General features: G+C 38.1%; 1 protein-coding gene across 4 annotated transcripts in view; it reads right to left on the bottom strand.

Annotated features, from left to right (window-relative positions):
• Positions 1-18,554, bottom strand: part of ATXN7 (ataxin 7) — a 131,326-nt gene that overhangs the window by 86,764 nt on the left and 26,008 nt on the right. For 2 of the 4 annotated variants that reach the window (XM_069476013.1, XM_069476015.1), the window contains one exon: positions 13,335-13,433. The gene's annotated coding sequence lies outside the window, so the exon portion shown is untranslated. Of the gene's footprint in view, positions 1-28; positions 99-13,334; positions 13,434-17,068; positions 17,076-18,554 lie in introns of those variants that run through there. The other 2 variants (XM_069476014.1, XM_069476016.1) reach the window with 2 other exon arrangements.

Here is an 18,554-nt window from a genome sequence, read left to right as displayed (position 1 = left end):
CCGCACCCTCGGTCCTCTGGCTGCCCACCCTGCGGCCGCTCGCATCCCCAGGCCGGGCCTGGCGGCCCCGCTCCTTCCTTCCGTCCGCGCGTCCGTCCCAGCGGCGGCGCCCGGCCGGCTCCCTTAAGCGGAGGCGCCTCCCGCCGCCTCCTCCCCCTCGCCGGTCCCTCCCTCTCGGCTCGCTCCGGCGAAGTTTGCACGTCAAGCCCCCGGAGTGGAGCCAGGGCGAAGTCGGAAACGCAGCCACCTATGGAGGAGCCGGACGAACGGCCCTAGGGCACCACCGAGTGTCGTCGCCAGTCGAGCCCTCCCACCTGGGGCCGGGGCCCGGGACTAGAGGGGATGGTGCAAGGGGCATTTCTCTCAAGGCTCGCAGGCAGCCACAGAGTTGTCAAAAGCATGAATGGGAAGCCGCCGCCGACCGGACGCCTGGCACGCAGGAAACCACCGGCAGGCGTGGAAATGCCGCCCAGGTGTTGGCCCAGGTGTCAGCCCAAAGTCCAGTGCGCACGCAATGCTGCCCACATATATGCCCCCGCACCCACAAACTGGAAGGTCACAGTGTGCACCCGGGAGACTTAAACTTCTTGTCCAGCAAAGAAGGGACCATGAAATCAGTGTAAGAAAGAGTACAGGCGAGAGAAACAGACTGAGATGAACTCTAATCCGTTTACATGTTTTAGAGGTACTACCTCAAATTTCTGTATTTCCCCTTTCATTGCTCCTGGAAGTGATTCACTCACCTCAAAAATAAATATCTTGCCATTTTAAAATCTGATTCAGTCTTAACTCGAGTTGTTAGTCTTTCCCTCTTTATGGTTGTCTTTTTTCGGGTAGGGTGAGAACCCAGGGCTTAGGAGAATATACAGAATTCCTAGAAAATACGTTTAGAAGATGCTGTTTTTGGTCAGATTTTGTTCACTAAATCAAGCATTGGCCTACAAAAACTTAGCACCCCTCCCCAACACACAGACATGTGGGCACACAGAGAGCTTTTGCTTAAGTGATACGCTAAAGATGGTAAAATAAAAACAGTAGTTCTGATCATTATATTTGACACTGCAGTAATATCAGCACTCCTATAATGTGTCAAAGCTACTTTTACTTGCTTACAGGTGCTTTCTCTGACTAGATGAGAAGGAGGCGGCGCGTTTATTTTTTTTTTAATCTCAAACATCTGGTGTGACAAAAGTGGCCAAGAAACAAAGTCCAAATTGCAGAGACACAAATATGTTTAACTAAGTACAAAAATTAATAAAGAAATGTTATTGCAACCCAAACATAACCAAGACTCTGGGAGAAAAGGTTTGGGTTCAAAATTAAAAGTTTATATATATATATATATATATATACACACACATACATACACATACACAATGAATTTTTATTTTAGGAGTTAGAAACAAGTGTGTAAAATTTTTCCTGGATTGCATGCAAACAAGTACAAAAAGTGCCAACTATAGGCCAGGTGCGGTGGCTTACACCTATAATACCAGCACTTTGGGAGCCAAGGCAGGAGGATTGCTTGAGGCCAGGAGTTCAAGATCAGTCTAGGCAACATAGTGAGACCCTATTTCTAAAAAAAAAAAAAAAAAAAGAAAACAATTTAGCTGGACATGGCAGCATGCGCCTCTAGTACTAGCTGCTGGGGAGGCTGATGCAGGAGGATCCCTTGAGCCCAGGAGTTGGAGGCTGCAGTGAGCTATGATCATGCCACTGCATTCCAGCCTGGGCAACAGAGCAAAACTGTGTCTTAAAAAATAAAAATATAAAGATAAATAAAAGATAAAAACATTTTAAAAAAGTAAAACTATGGATGCTTCCTGTCCTTATGAAAATAACTAGAAATGATTGGAAGGATTTAATTTTTAAAGATCATTTCTAAAGCTTTAACTTCCTACATAAGAGTATCACTGAGAAAAATGCATGGGTAAAACATATAATTCCCTTGACAAAAATAGGGTTCCTTCCTTAACTCTTAACATAGGTTAGATGTCCTCAGTGCAGATTTTCAATTTTTCATTCATTCTGAATCACTGCAAAATCAGAATAATTACATTATAACACCCAACCTCTCTCTTTCCCTAAAGTAAACAATTTATTAATTACTCTGAATTTTGAAATTCTACATTTAAGATAAATAAAAAGTTGGATTTTAAGGTAATTTGGAGCTGCCACTGAAAAGAAATGGGGTCTTCCAGCCATAATGGCTGACAAAGGGAGCTTGCTTGTTGAGTATAGCTCTTTGGATCCCTGAAAATTCAGATTAAGAACAAAAACGGGGAAGAATGGCAAACATGAAGTACTGTCCCACTTCCTCAAGACATTGCTTGATTTCCCTCTTTTTATACATGAGTATTTCAAGATTCACTAATATGACTTCTAGCCAATGGGGATCAAGCTAACCATTTACAATACTTCAACTTCTGTCCTAATTCCTACTTGCTACCTCTTTTTTTTTTTTCCTTCAAAGTTTTTGATTGGTTTAATAAAGAAAATAAAACAGAACTTAAAATGAAAAATACTAAGTATCCTCTTAGCATTATGACAGTTACTAAGAGAAATTATTACTAATATAGTGGCTATCAATTATTGAATACCAACTAGGTGCCAGACATTGTCGTAGGTATCTCATAAATAAACACTACAGATAAGTGTCATATCAAACTGAGCAATTCAGCTCAATCCTTATCTAGGAAATTTACTACCAAATTGAAGAGAATGTGGGAACAAGAGATTGACAAGACAATTCCTGGCACCTCCCTAACCAATTCTTTTTTGCTGTGGCCAACTCATTTAACCACACTCTTTCTTCACCCATAAAAAAGTCCTAGCTCCTTCTAGAAATGGCATTTTCTTATATCCTTAGTTGTTTTGGGTTTCCTAATAGTCAGAATGAGTCACCAACAAAAGTCAAAACTGCAAGCTGAGAAAGTGCATCTGATATTCAAATTTAAAAGTATTTATTACACAAAGTACACTTTACAAACAAGAGTACAACAGAAACCCAAATACTTAGTTTTACTAACCAGGCCATAATAAAGAATTTGATGACCTCTTACCTAAATATTCCCCCTTCCACACCCCAAAAATAGAAAAATAAAATGAGCTTAAAATTAAAAATTACTAAGTATCCTCTTATATAAATACAATTTATATTCATTTACTGTAAGTTATTTCAATATAGTAGTGTGCCTTGTATGCTATCAATCAGTGCTTCTGCCAGTATATTTCTGATGGTGTCTTATAACTCTGAGGAACTTCACTATCTGTTTGCACACTTAAGTGATACACGTTTTATAAGGTTTAAGTAATGAGCATTCAATTTATCAAATAGTTCCTGATAGTCTACCGCATACCAGATACTCTACTAGGCAGGCACCAGGATGAACACAGGATAGTAATTTTGCTGAGGATATGAAAAAAGTAAGAAGCAGGGGAAAAAATTTATTTCATCAAAATGCTCTTATGGAAAAAGCTGTCACCACCAATTAGATTGTATGTGGCTTAAGAACTGGGCTGTCAGAAGTAAAATGCTGCCAAATTCTGAACATTTCATCTCTTCCAAGGATGTATTTAAAATATGGTCTTACTTCACCATCCAAATTTAGGGATGTTCCCAGTAGGTGCCAAGTGTAACAAGGTCTCTCTTTACAAAAAGGATTCTTTGCACAGTAGATTCACTTGCAAAATGCTTTGTTCAAAGGCCAAAGGCATCATAATGTGCAAAAAAAAAAAAAAAAAAAAAATGCTGACCTTTTCAGTCTTTAAATCTAGTTTAATGTAAAAAGGATTGAAACTACCCCAAACTTTTCTAAGATGAAAGATCCCACACAAGCCTTTTTATTTGGAAAAAACCACCAGTCCCAATACAACGTTTTAATAAACCTAAAAACCAGTAACTATAGTATACTTATCTGTGCAAATTATAAGGTTGGTAACAGAGATTTTCCATTATCAACCCCAAATGACTGAAGTCATTTGAGTAACAAGAAACTCTGATCCACTTAATTAGGAATGTGTTGGCTTTGGTTTCTTTATATCCTTCTAAAATTGGCTGAGCCTTTGTTCATATCTTTCTTTCTCACTCCTCTGACCACACCTCTTCTTTTCCTTCTTTCTTCTCCAGAGAGTCAGGGCTCTATTCTGCATAAGAGGTATCCTTTCCCTAACTGTGCTCCCTCTAGTGAAATACTTCACAGCCTGTCATGAATACATCAGTATTCCAGTAGAGGGAGAATAGTGGAAGGAGTAAATTGAATCCATCAGCTCAGTGGCTGGAACTGCTGACAATCAAGTGCAAAATTAGGAATAATAAGGATAGTTGAAACAGTGGGGACTTAAAGGTGACTAGCGATAATTCTCTTTTTAAAAACTTACCCTAGGCAGTCAGCGCGGTGAGTGGGGGAGTGGGGGAGGAGGGGGAGAAAAAAAAAAAAAAACTTACCCTGTACACATACTCACTCATTCTATGAGGCTGTTTGCTAAACAGCCTTGAATTTTTGTTTGTTTTCTTAATTTTATGTGTGCATCTATGTATGAATTCTCTTAAAGCAATATTTGCCAGTAATAGTAAATTACTTGAAAAGAGAAAAAAATGTAAAAATACACATATAAAAGGTGATAAATTGATGATGCCCAAATGTTTCTAGGGATTTAATATTGACTTGTAGTTTTATGACAAACTTGATTTGAAATCTTGATTTACAGTTTTTAGGTTAAGTAGTTTTAAAAAAAATAGAAGGGTTTAAGTTATAGAAAAGGAATGGAAAAGATGGACCAACATTCAGCTATAAAAGGAGGGTGACTGTATAGTTAGAGTTCTAGTACACTGCCTCACATATAATAAAATGCAAAGCTTAAACACACTGTTAAAAATAATTTCCTATGTCACCTTTGTACTGACAAAGCTTTTACTGAAGTGACTATCACCATCTATGTTGACAGCAGTTATTATCACCATCTATGGGCCCAGAAGTTAAGAGCAGGGGTTCCAGAGCTAATCTGCCCAGGCTGAATCCCACTTCTACCACTTACTAGCTGTATGACTCTGGGGAAGTCACTTAACCTCTCTGTGTCTGTTTCTTCATCTATAAAATGAATAAAACAAGAATATCTATGAGAAACATTAAGAAATTAATAGTGCAAAAGCACACTGTAAGTGTCAGCTATTATTATCAGCATCATGTTTGTCACACAGTAAGTACCAATTTTAATCTATCCACACTATACTATCAGATCAGTCTTGTTGAAGTATAGCTTTAGTTATGTCAGTCCTTGCTCTAACACTTTAGGGGTTCCCCAATGACTGCTGAAATAAATAAAAACTGTTCTAGCATTCCTTTACAGTCTGCTTCCACCTCAGCTTCATTACTTCTACAGTGTTCAGTTCCCTCCTGGTCCAGATGAAATGACCAATCAGAGCTTCAGACATGCTCCCCTGCCTTTAGCTCCCAGCTCTTTGCTCATACAGGTCACTCCATCTATAATAGTTTCCCTCCCTTGGCTGAAATCCTATTGTTCAATCAAGTCCTTCCTCCAATTCCACTTCTTTAACAAAATCTTTCCTCATCCCTCCCACATGGGAACTCATCCCCATCTCTAAATCATAGAACTTCATGGATTGGGAGTTAAAAGTATATGCTCTGAAATCAAATGAGATACACATTAAGTCTCCCAGGGATCAACATTAGCATTCTTAACATAAGGCTGCCATTTGGAACCTGGAACCCACTTCCCGACAAACCATAAGATGTGTTGTGGACAGGTCCCCAAGCTTATCAGCAAAATGCCTTCAGGCTAAATTCTAGGCACTAATAGTGCAGGTGTATTAGTGTAAAAGGGAAGGAACAACACAGATGTTTCTTCCTCTTTTCCTCAGCAAAATTCCAGCTCTAAGCAAAGCCAGAGATTCAGCAAACAGCACCCCTGATTTTTCCACATTCTTTCTTTGCATCCTGATCCAGTAGCCTATCTGAGTTTGTACTGCTTCTCAAAGGACAGACCATTCCACAAAAACTTGCATTCCCTTTCTACCTCCAAAGTAAAATCTTTTTCTTGATAGAGGTAAAAAGGCTGCAGATTTAACTATTTTTTTTTTCACTTACATGTGTCTGAATGCTTATGAATGAATACAGTTCCCTGTCCTTCCCTCTCCCTAAGTACATGTACACGTAAAGAATTTCTCATATAAAATGTGAGACCTTAACCCAAATGACTTTCTATATGTACCTTTCTTCCCCAAAACACACAATTACTAACTATACTCTCACAGCCATTCTGATTTTACATGGCATCATCTATGACTCAAGGCAAAATTTCTGACCTTTTATTTTAACCCATACTTTCTCTTTGACCAACATAAAATCTTCAGGACCTGGAGATCTTGATTCTCTCTCCACTTTCCACTTCTCTCCCACCAAAACAAAATTGCTCCTGGTGAGAAATCTGCCTCTCCTGCTTTCCAGAGCTTGACACCTCTCTCCATTTCAGAAAACAGGTATTTTTGAAAGCCATAAATATTTTTCCAAAAGGTCCCTGGGACAGTGGCAGCAGAGCAACAATCATAAGTGGGTGATTGGTACACTGGAATCTGACTTACCAGGTACTTCTTAAAAAACAGCCAAATAGATAAATTGGACTTCATCAAAATTAAACCTCTGTGCTTCAAAGAATACCATCAAGAAAGTGAAAAGGCCAGGACTGGTGGCTCACACCTGTAATCCCAGTACTTGGGGAGGCCGAGGTAGGAGGATCACTTGAGCCCAGGAGTTTGAAACCAGCCTGGGCAATATAGTGAGACCCTATCTCCACCAAAGAAAAAGAGAAGAAAAAGAAGAAGAAAGTGAAAAGACCACACACAGAATGGAAAAAATGAAGAAAATTTTTGCAAATCATATATCTGATAAGGGACTCATACATAGAATATAGAAAGAACTCTTCCAACTCAATAAATTTAAAAAAAAAAAGACAACCCAATTTTTAAAATTGGTAAGGGATCTCAACAGACATTTCTCCAAAGAAGATTAATACAAATGACCAATAAGCAAATGAAAAGATGCTCAACATCATTAGTCATTAGAGAAATGTAAATTAAAAACATAAGAGCTACCACTTTACACCCACTAGGATGGCTATATTAAACAACAACAAAAGAATATAAAATGGCAAGTGCTAGCAAAGATGTGAAAAAATTGAAATCCTCATACGCTGATAGTGGGAATATAAAATGGTGCAACCACTGTGGAAAACAAATTGGCAGTTACTCAAAAGGTTAAACACAAAGTTACTATATGCCCCAATAATTCCACTTTTAGGTATATACTCAAAAGAACTGAAAGCAGAGAGTCAAACAGACACTTGTACACAAATACTCATTAGCAGCATTATACACAATAGCCGAAAGGTGGAAATGACCCATGTGTCCATCAACAGATGAATGCATAAACAAATTGTGGTATATCCATACAAATAATATTATTCAACCATAAAAAGAACAAAGCACTGATACATGTTCTAACATGAATGAACCTGAAGATATTATGCTAAATGAAAGACTAAATACGTCACATATTGTATTTCATTTATGTTAATTATCTTGAATGGACAAATCCACGGAGACAGAAAGCAGAATAGGGGTTTCTAAGGGCTGGGGGAGGAGAGGGGAGAATGAGGGAGTGACTGCTTAATGGGAATGGGGTCTCCTTTAAGAGTGCTGAAAATGTTTTGGACCTCAATAGAGGTGATGGTTACATAGCATTGTTAATATACCAAAAATCATTAACTTATATACTTTAAATGAGTAATTCTGTGGTATCTGAATGATATCTCAATAAAACCACAGTGTTTTAAAGCCAACAGTAAAACTTCGAATGTTCTAAAAAAAGAATTCCCAATTGCCTTCTCTTGAAAAAGCCCTAAGATTGGACACCATCAGCCACAGCGTCCCTCGTGGGATTGATGAGTTAGAGCTAAAGCTGGTCCTGAAACCATCTCTGTCACCACCTAATTCCGGGCCTTGGCAGGACATTTTTGTCTTTGCCTCAGTTAGCTTCTCTCTAAAAGGAAGATCATGATGGTATCTGCCATATCAGGTTGTTATGATTCAACAATTAATATGCTTAGAACAGTGCCTGGCACATAGTAAGTGTTCAGTAAGTGTTAGCTAATTTTATATTATACAATACCTCATCCTCTTTCTAATAGAGGTATGTGGCATTTACTTTTCAGCTTTTTTTTGTTTTTACAAAAGAAAGTATAGCATATAATGTAACGGTCCAAAAGAAAGAAGCAGAAAGACAGCCAAGAAAAGTTTTTTAAAGCATTATGCAAAAAGTGTTATGTATAATAGGTGCCCATTTTTGGTGAAAAAGCAATAATGATGATGCCAAATCTAGGCACATAAAATCTGGATAATACTATATCTTATGAGAAGCAAGGGGTAAAAGAATTCAAGGGGCTTTAATTCTTTAAACTTGAAGAGGCTTTTTGTTAACATACAAATTATATAATGTTTAGATTTTTAAACAACATACTTTTATAATCAGAATGAGTATTTTTTAAAAAAGGATAATTATCCCTTTATACCAAGGATTTTTTTTAAAGAAGAAGAAACTCTAAATTAATATTAAGATAAATTTTTGTGAGCTTGTCACAGATCTCTGTCAAGTGAGTAGCAATAACACAGAAATGTAAAACCAGAGGTCATTTCCTTTGTTTGAAACCCGTTTTCTTTAGCTGGGATTCTCAAAGCACCAACCTCTCTTCAATTTCCTTCTTCTTCATGGAGTATATGCTGCTGTATTTTATAGCTCCTTAAGATGTTGACTCCTTAGCCAGTCAACATCTTTCACTACCTGGCCCGATCTTTTTATACCCTTATCACCAATCACTCCCCCTTACAAACACTCCACTCTAGCTAAACCAGCTATTTGTGTCCAAGAAATATACATCCCTGAAAGTTTTGGTAAATGCCATTACCTTTTATTAAAAAAAGAAAAATTCACATAATATAAAATTCACCATTTCAACCATTTTAAAGTGTACAAGTTAATAACATTTAGTACATTCACAATGTAGTACAACTAACATGGCTATCTAGTTCCAGAACATCTTCCTCGCCCCAAAAGGAAACCGCATATCCATTAAGCAGTCACTCTCTCCCTACCCTCTCCAGCCCCTGGAAACCACATCTGCTTTCTGTCTCTATGGATTGTCTATCCTGGATATTTCATATAAAGGGAACCAAATAATACGTAGCTTTTATGCTTGGCTTCTTCCGTTTAAGCAAAAATGTTTTCAAGGTTTATCTATGGTGGAGCATGTATCAGTACTTCATTCCTTTTTATGGTTAAATAATATTCCACTGTGTGATAAACCACAATTTATTTACCCATTCATCAGTTGATGGACATTTGGGTTGTTTTCACTTTTTTGGATATAGCAAAGAGTTGTATGCCATTATCTTTTACCTTCCTTCAGCCTCATATGCTAAACAAAGTCAAGCTTTCATGTGAGTTCCAAATCAACTGTTATCCTCCCCAACATAGCTTAGCCCAAAGTTCACATGTTCCTCTGAATTCCTTCACCACTTCCATAGCTAAGGTACCAAACTGTCAACACACTGCAGAATCCTACAGCCCTATTCAGGTTGACTCAAACTGTTCTTTTCTTAAATTAGTTAACATGTTGAAATTTAAGAAAAAATTCATCAAAGTCCAGATTTCAGTTCCTTTAAAAATTTTTAAGGTCTGGCAATATCATAGTCTCTTGCTTGGAGTATTGTCAATAGCCACAGTTTAACTGGTCTCACTGCTTTTACCTTTACCCCCTGCAGCCTATTTCAATATAGCTGCCATAGTGGTTTTAGTAAAACAGAAGTCAGATCAAGTCACTCAGAACTTTCCAATGGTGTCCCACTTCTCTCAGAAAAAAAGCCAAGGCCCATTCGGTGGTTTATGAGGCCATATACCCTGGCCTTGTCACCTGTCTGACTTCATTTCCTACAATTTTCTTCCAGTCATTCACTCAGATCCAGTTTCCTCCTTTCTGTTGCTTGCACAGCCCAGGTAGGCTCCTGCTTTAAGTCTTTGCACTGGCTGTTCACTCTAGCAAGAACATTCTCCTTACCCTGACCTGTTTTTTCTAATGAATTATTATCATGTAATATTTACTTATGTTTGCTGTCTCTTAACTCTTTCCCTCTATTAAAAGGTAAATGCAGTACAGCCATTATGGAAAATAGCACGGAGGTTCCTCAAAAAATTAAAAATAGAACTACCATATGACCCAGCAATCCTACTTCTAGATATGCATCCAAAGGAAATGAAATCAGTATAAAGCGGAGATATCTACACTCCATGTTCATCATCGTGTTACTCACAATAGCCAAGATGTGGAATTAATTTTGGCATCCACCAACGGATGAATGGATAAAGAAAATGTGGTATATGTATACAATGGAATGCTATTCAGCCTTAAAAAAGAAGGAAATCTTGTCATTTTCCACAACATGGATGAACCTGGAGGATATTATATTAAGTGAAATAAACCATGCACAGAAAGACAAATACTACACAATCTCACTTATATGTGGAATCTAAAAAAGTTGAACTCATAGAGAGTGGAATGGTGTTTACCGGGGGTTAAGGTTGGGGTGGGGAGATGTTGGTCAAAGGACACAAAATTTCAGCTAGACAGAAAGAATAAGTTCCAGAGATCTATTGTACGATGTGGTGACTACAGTTAATAACAATGTATCATATTCTTGAAAATTGCTAAGAGTAGATTTTAAGTGTTCTCACAACCAAAAAATGATAAGTATGTAGAGGAATGGATATGTTAATTAGCTTGATTTAGCCATTCTACAGTATATACATATTTCAAAAGAATAGGTTATACCTGATAAATATATATTTTTGTCAAATATAAAAAAGGTAAATGCCAACTCAATGACAGGGCATTTGTCCCTTTGATTTACTCATTTATTCCCAGTGCCCAGAAGAGAACATAAAACGTAGGTTAGTACTCAATAAATATTTGTTGAAAGAATAGATATTGGGCCTACAATCTGTTGGTGCTGACAAGGGGCTTCCACTTTAGACTGGTCATGAACTTGACAGTTTCTCACAGTTCCAGTTTGTTCCCCTACCTATCTGGTCTCTCTAGTCTCTGTAGACTTTTGAGTTCGTGACTCCTCTCCTTTCTCTCTTGTCATTTATTTCCTGGTATCATATTAATCTTTTCATTGGTATAATAATCAAAAAAGCATAAGTGTAACTGGCTATAAGAACAAATTTCAATGACCTCCTATGTTTTTTATAATTCTCTCCCTTAACTATTTGACATTTTGAGTTGTTTCCCAGAAATGGTAGATTTTCTGAAAGACAAAATTGAGATTCTGAAGTCCCCTAGGCAGACTTCCTGACTCCAAGACTCACCAGCCCCCAAAACCTGCCCCTGCCAATGCCTATAGCCCCTTATTAGTTATACTATGACCTGCCCAAGGCAGGGGGCCCCTCCTTTAAAAGCCTTTGAGGCAGCTTCCCCCATTCTCCTTGACAAGATGTCTCTCTTTTTTTTTTTTGAGACAGAGTCTCACTTTGTCCCCCAGGGTAGAGTGCCATCGTGTCAGCCTAGCTCACAGCTAGCTCAAACTCTGGCTCAAGCGATCCTCCTGCTGCCTTAGCCTCCCAAATAACAGGGACTATAGGTGTGAACCACCCTGCCCGGCTAAGTTTTTCCTATTTCTAGTAGTTTCTCGCTCTTGCTCAGGCTGGTCTGCAAATCCCAACCTCAAGCAGTCCTCCCGCCTTGACCTCCCAGAGTGCTAGGATTACCGGCGTGAGTGGCCCAGCCCAAGATGTCTTTCATTATTAAAAAAATTCCTTTCTTCCTTGGCAATCCTCCTTTTCTCAATAATTAGATCTTTGTGGGACAAGTAACTGACTTCCTTGCGGCTTCAATAACATAAGTTATAATTGTAGTCCACGGATATCACTTCCTATTCTCTTTTCCCTCCCAGAGACAATCCCAATGCACACGGTAGAAACTCAACAAATAGTTATGGACTAAAGAGCTCCTTTGGCATTCTATGTTTCCTTCTTGCCAAATCCCTCCACTGACAATGGCTGGCCACCATACAGGAAAACCTTGATTCTCTCTTCTCTGGCACCTTACAGACATGGCACAATGAACATCATCCACTGTGATGACTTTGATAATCACCAAAGAGTTTCTCTGCATTGCTGGTCCTTCAGCTGTAGGCCAGAAAATTTTAAGGACCTATTTTGAAGATGGATATTTCATAGCTGTCCAGACCCTTATTCTGTTAAACACCTAAACAGAATTGACACATCCTTTTTGAAGCTCCAGCTTCAGTTTAGTAATGGTAAAAATGTTATCTTTGCAGATGAACATATATGTTGTCTGAAAGGTTACTATTTTTGCTACAGTTGCCTGAAACCTGACTGTGGCATCACATTTGTTGCCTAATGTAAGGTTTATTGTTGCCTAATGTAAGGTTCGATTCCAGAGGCTAAAACTTCTTTGGTCTTTCCTGTTCAGATTCTGTTCAGTTTTATCCTTCAATGACTCATCTTAAACTGCATCTTAACTTGTGTGCTACCTCATTCCTTTCAGAAGTAGATAAAAGGATTTTTTTGTTCATTTGTTTTAATCAAAATTCCTCTCCAGCAATTTCCTCTTTTTCATATTGTGTGAAACTTAGCCACTCTCCTCCCCAAACAGTAAATGCATGATGGGAGACATGTAGTGAGAAACCCCATTAATGGTGGCTGCTATTTTTGTAACAATCTGTGATTGCTCATTAGCATAGAGCTGTCTGGCAGCCTGGGCAAAGGCACTGGACCCAGAAAGTGTGCCTGAAGAACTCCTGCCTGTTGTATAATCTTGCTCAGGATCTTCCCTGCCCTGAGCAGCTGGGTCTACATTATGCCAGGAGAGAAGAAAACAGGAGCTAGGGGAAGTGGAGCTGGAAAGAAATACAAGAGCACACCTTTGGACAACTTCCCAGAAAAAAAAAAAAAAGAGGGTATGGATTGGGAGAGAGGAAGGAGTTCATCTCTAAAGTCTTCCTGCAATTTTAACAAATTTGGAGGGGGTGTTATTTAGCAGTTTTCCTGTTGAGAAACAAACACCCAATAATAATCACTGTCATTTTATATTAGTAAGATCATATTCCGGGTTACATTTAAAATTTGAGATCTTACTCAGATACCTTAAACATTTAAAACTAACACCTTTGGTAAAACTTAAACTCTATAATAGGAAGCATTGCATTTATTAAACTACACTATATCAGAATAGCCAGTTACCTTTTCTTGGGAGGGCAGGCCAAAAATCCTGATCGATTTACCAGTAGATCTTCATCTGCTATGATTGTGGAAGTTCTTTCTTCTTAATTCTGTTCAGATCTACAAAAACAGAAAAAGGGAAAAGAGATGAAACTGTAGATAAAGCTAATCAGAAACCTCATTAGTTGCCAGATGTTCCAAAATTATTATATGTGCTTTGAAATGTCAAATTGTTAAATTTCAAGACACTTTACCAATTTTACAACAAATGCAATTCAGGTTTTTGTTTATTTGTTTTACAATGAACTTAATTGGCTATATTTACAATAAACTAAGAACAAATGACTATTCAATATGTACACAGAGTCAGTCTCCCAGGGATTAAAATCACTGTGTGTAATTTGCCACTAATGAGTTTTCACTTAATTTTTAAAATGGTTATTCAGAAAGCCTGCTCCTATGAAACCTGTCAGAATCACAGAATTAAAAAACACACATGCACTGAATAACATTATTATTTGGAGAGCTCATTCTGTCTTTATCATTCAGCAGTTTGTAAAAGCAATTCATAATACTTCAAATAGGAAACAAAAACTCAAATCATCTTCCCCAAAAACATGAGGAAAATACGCACACTATTATATTCACAGTTGTATGTCTATGTATTTCAGGTAAAATGTGACTTCTTTTTAATTAATTTGCGGAGGAAGAGTGAGTTAAGGAATCAAGAGACTGGAGATTAACAATCCAGAGTTAGAAATTAAGCTGGTTTTCAAGTTTGACAAGCAGCAGAAGAGAAAGAGCAGCAAATATGGGCAATGACACAGCTACAGGGCAGATGCTGTCAAAGAATAAAACACAAAGCAGGCTGATTTCATATGAAAAATTCACTACTAATACACTTCTCTTCCTATAATCCTCACTGGCTATAAGCTAAGGTTGGGTGGTGGGAATATAGCTTTGCTCAACTTTTATTTATATTCATATACTCTATGATGGTAACCCAAATATTTCTGTGGCTTGAGGTTCTACTACTAAAGCATCCCTGAAAGTCAGTGGCTAAAATTCTATGCCATATATTGAACAGTTATTCATAATTATCTTTATTGGCTTTTAAGTTATTCCTAGGTTATATCCTTTCTCTCTCCCTTTTAAAAACAGTGTCAGTCTTATTCACCCACAAAATGCTATTCGGTAATGCTTAAAATCATTCCTATAATCTTTATAAACCAGATGTTTCTCTTCAGATTTCTCATTTCTTCCCGGTTTCCTTTCTTTTTAAAAATTTCTCTGATTTCCATTTTAGTGTTTCTTTTCTGCCTTACTTCCAATAAAAGCCAATATCTTGCTTAACATGTCTGTCCTGAGCCAAAATTCAATTCTTTGCATCCTAAATATTTTACAGCTATGCAAAATCACTCAAAGTAAGCCACACATTACCATCATAGAGACAGTCAATAAAGATATTATATTCAAGGTAGCCATTCACTTTCCTGATGGCAAAAGAATAGATAGGAGGTGGAGGTGGAACAAGACTGACATGAAATTAGGCTCTGTACTTGATCTTATTTCACTAGGTCAAGCCATTTTTCAATTTTCCATCTGGATAACCCAACTTTTTCTCCAAAGGATCCAAGAAAGTCATCAGATTTGGGGTACTACAAAATCCCCCTCGACACAGTATTGGCTTTAAAAGAATTCACCATTTCCTAGCCTGCATACCTTAAAAATGCTTTTCAGGAAATCTGATTCTTAGAGAAAAATGGTAGTGGCAGTTACTAAAAATAAGCATTTTAAAATAGTAACTTCTCTACTTAGAAGAGAGGTCAGGAACCTTTCTTTGGTAGGGAAAAAAAAAAAACCTATCATATGCTTGTATATATTCTCTCATTTGATCTTCACAAATCAATGGTATATTAAAATCACCAGTAACTAGAATTCAGGCCTTTGGTGCTATTTAGCTCCCTTTTCAGTACACCAAACAGCCTAGACAACTTAAATTTGTTTGGCAAAGAGAAAGAGAAATAGTTAAAAAGAAATAGTTTTAAATAGACCGGGAAATTTTTCTTAGAACCATAAAACGTGTTATCTTTTATTCATTTAACATCTACTGTGTATCAATAAATAAAATTAAAAAAAAAATTAAATGACGGCCAGTTAGGAGAGGCAATGGAAACAAGACATAATTTGAATGTTCTCCAAAGTCCTGAGAAGCATAAATTTAATTTATTTACTAATTTTTTAAGGGATAGAGGAGATTATGGAAGACATCTTTCTTCTAGAGGAGCTACCTAGCTCATGGTAACCCTTTTTTCTAAGCACTATGTAATTCTCAACCCTATGCCAAGTCATATTTGTACTATGTGACTATAGACACATGACTCAAACTAAGACATTCAATTTGTTCTCCTTGCAACTAGTATTGGAACAAAGAGGGTCTAGTTTGGTTGAGGCTGCAAGCTACCTCTAAGTGCTCTCTCAGTCTATAGGAAAAAGCAGTCAGCAAAAAGAATGAAAGAATGAATGTGCTGCTCAGAGTGAATCTGACCCAAGAGGTCACATAACCCCATTATCCTACCCCCCCCCAGAGAGAGAGAGAGAGAGAGAGAGAGAGAGAGAGAAATAGTGGGGGAGTTCTTGGGTTTTCCTGTCCCTGTTATAGCGCCCCAGAGGCCCAAAGCACTTGCTTCCCTAGAGTTCTAAGAACCTTTTAGACTCTAGGACAAATGATCCCCCTTCTTATGAACTTAATTTTTTTTTTAAACTGATTTGTGATAACTGCAACAAAAATAATCTTGCCCAAGACAGTAAAAAATTTTGCATTAAAAAACAAAAATGCAGATATCACCAGAATTTATTATAAAAGAAGCTATTGCAGAATGTCCAAAGCTTCAGAAAAATCCCTTCATTCATCTTAAACAGAGAGAAGCCCACACTGCTACCTGGGCAGTGTTATATTGACTTTTACAGGGAAAATGGCTATTTTCTAGGAGTAACATTTCTGTGTCCTTTTAAGACTGAGTGCCTATATTGCAAATTTAAGGCATAATCTGGATCACCTCTTGTTATATAATCAAGTCTGTGGAAATTAAGCAAAAACCTACTAACCATGATAAAGGAAAGAAAAAAACAAGCTAAGCCAAGTCAGTCATGTTTTGAAGCATAACCATATAAACTTACTTTCATTTCTTAAACCTTCTTCATTTCTGGGCAAACCACTGAGCTTTAGTGTGTGACTCAAACTCTACATGCTTCAGGAGGGCATGAGAGGGAAGGAAAAGGTCTGGAGATGTGGGCCCTATAGGGAAGATAACACAAGGAGTTTTGATCTACCTTCTAAGTTAGAGCTGGAAAAAAACGTGAAACTTTGAAGGCTGACTCCAATCTCTCCATTCTATATATGAAAAGACTGAAAACCAAGAAAAGTTTTTTAGTTTGGTATATTTATTCAACAAAAACATGTTGAGAATGTGCTCCATGCTAAGTACTGTGGCTGGCATTAGAATCAGCGGTGTATTCAGCTGAGCCACCTAACTCCCAGGTTATGCATTGTTCTCCTCATCCTTTGATAGGCACTGCAAACACAAAGTCCACAGGCCTAAAATAGCCCACTTTTTGTTTGTTTGTTTTCCATGGTGATCTTGGGGGAAAAATATGAATTTGTTGCTAAGATTCACATAAAATTCCAAATTCCTGTTTTCTCTGGGAAAACCCAAAAATCTGGCCTCAGGGACAACTCTCCTGCAGGGGGATACCTGGCTGCTGGTGCTGTGTTGTGCACTGCCTCTTGTCATCGGGCAAATACTTTCCAAAGTACCCAGCTGGCTGCATCGCTTATTTTCCTTCCAGGGCTGCCTCCAAGTAGGCAGCCATGCTTGTGTCCCCTATGTTTTCCTAAATCTCTTCTCCTAGATGCAAAACCACCATCAAAAATTTTAAAGGCCAATTACAAAAAATTTTAAAGTTATATGTCAACTGCAGGAATATTCTACAGAAATACAAATTGATGTGGTACCTAGTTTACTCCCTCTCTTCTGAACGCAGTTCCACCTTGCTTTCACCCTGATATGCTTTCTCCTTGGCAATACAAATTTTAGAATGAAACTCTATACTCCACATAACCTGTTTTTTCAATAGTGCAACTGGGTATCCCCCTCTTCAAAGGTCAGCCATGTTTCTGCACCTCCTGACCTATAGTGACTTGCTCTCAGAGTCACTCCATTGAGTACCAGGTCAATGTCTGAAAACACACCAGTGAAGAGGAAGCCAAGGCCAATTACAAGGAACGGCTCCAGTAACTCTGGCCTAGGTTTCAAGGGTAGATCTCAGTTCCTGCAGTCAGTCCTAGAGCTTTCCCAACCCTTCATGGAACTCCTCACGTGGAGTCTTAACTTACTTTTCAAGAAGCCTCCATTTTCTGATAGCTTCTACATACCCACACAACATTCAGTCCTTCTCATCTCTTTAAGTGAGTTCAATATAGCCGTCCCTTACTCATTCGCCATTTCAGGGTGAACAGTTCACCCATCTCAGGCCCCACCTCTCCCAGGCTTCACTGGGGGTTAACTAGACTCCCTCTCCTTTTAGCTGAGAGAGAAGGCTAAGCCATTTTTTCCATCAATTGTGACTACAGTACACCACTCCACTGTTAGCCTAAAAGAGAATGAAAAATATAATAAATTTCCCAGTGGTTCTCTAATTTGTAACTGTGCAAAACCTTGGTCAAGTAAGTAGATTTGAAGGTCAAGTTACAAGAGCATGTGACAATGATAACAGCAGTAGTAACTGACATCTACTGAGCACTTACTGTGTGCTCAGTATTAACACACAGTAAGCCCTTTACAAGCGTCATCTCACTTCATCCTCACATCTATAGTGTAGGAACTCATACTGTGCTCTTTTAACAGAGAACCAAGGCTTGTGAGATGGCACCAATAAGGGCAGTCATATATTAGAACTGAGCTTAAAACAATTCTCTCCACTATCATATATCACATCAATGTATGTATGTGTGTGTGTGGGGGGGGGAAGTCTGTGGAATTGAATAGAGGGAGGGAGGCCTGGGGAAAAGAGAGGGTTTCTCCCCCAACAGTCTTCCAGGTGAACATTAATCTCTTTTTACTGGCCTGAAGTTATAGAATTCTAAAATTCATATAAATATCTTCAGTCAAGATGCTAGTCTAACATGGTTCTTTAGGAAAGATGTTAAACGAATGAACAGCTACCAAGAATTTCACTCTA

Source organism: Eulemur rufifrons, chromosome 7, assembly GCF_041146395.1.
Source record: "Eulemur rufifrons isolate Redbay chromosome 7, OSU_ERuf_1, whole genome shotgun sequence".
Lineage (NCBI taxonomy): Eukaryota > Metazoa > Chordata > Mammalia > Primates > Lemuridae > Eulemur > Eulemur rufifrons.
The sequence above is the reverse complement of the archived record's forward strand: the minus strand, read 5'-3'. Positions and strand labels throughout refer to the sequence as shown.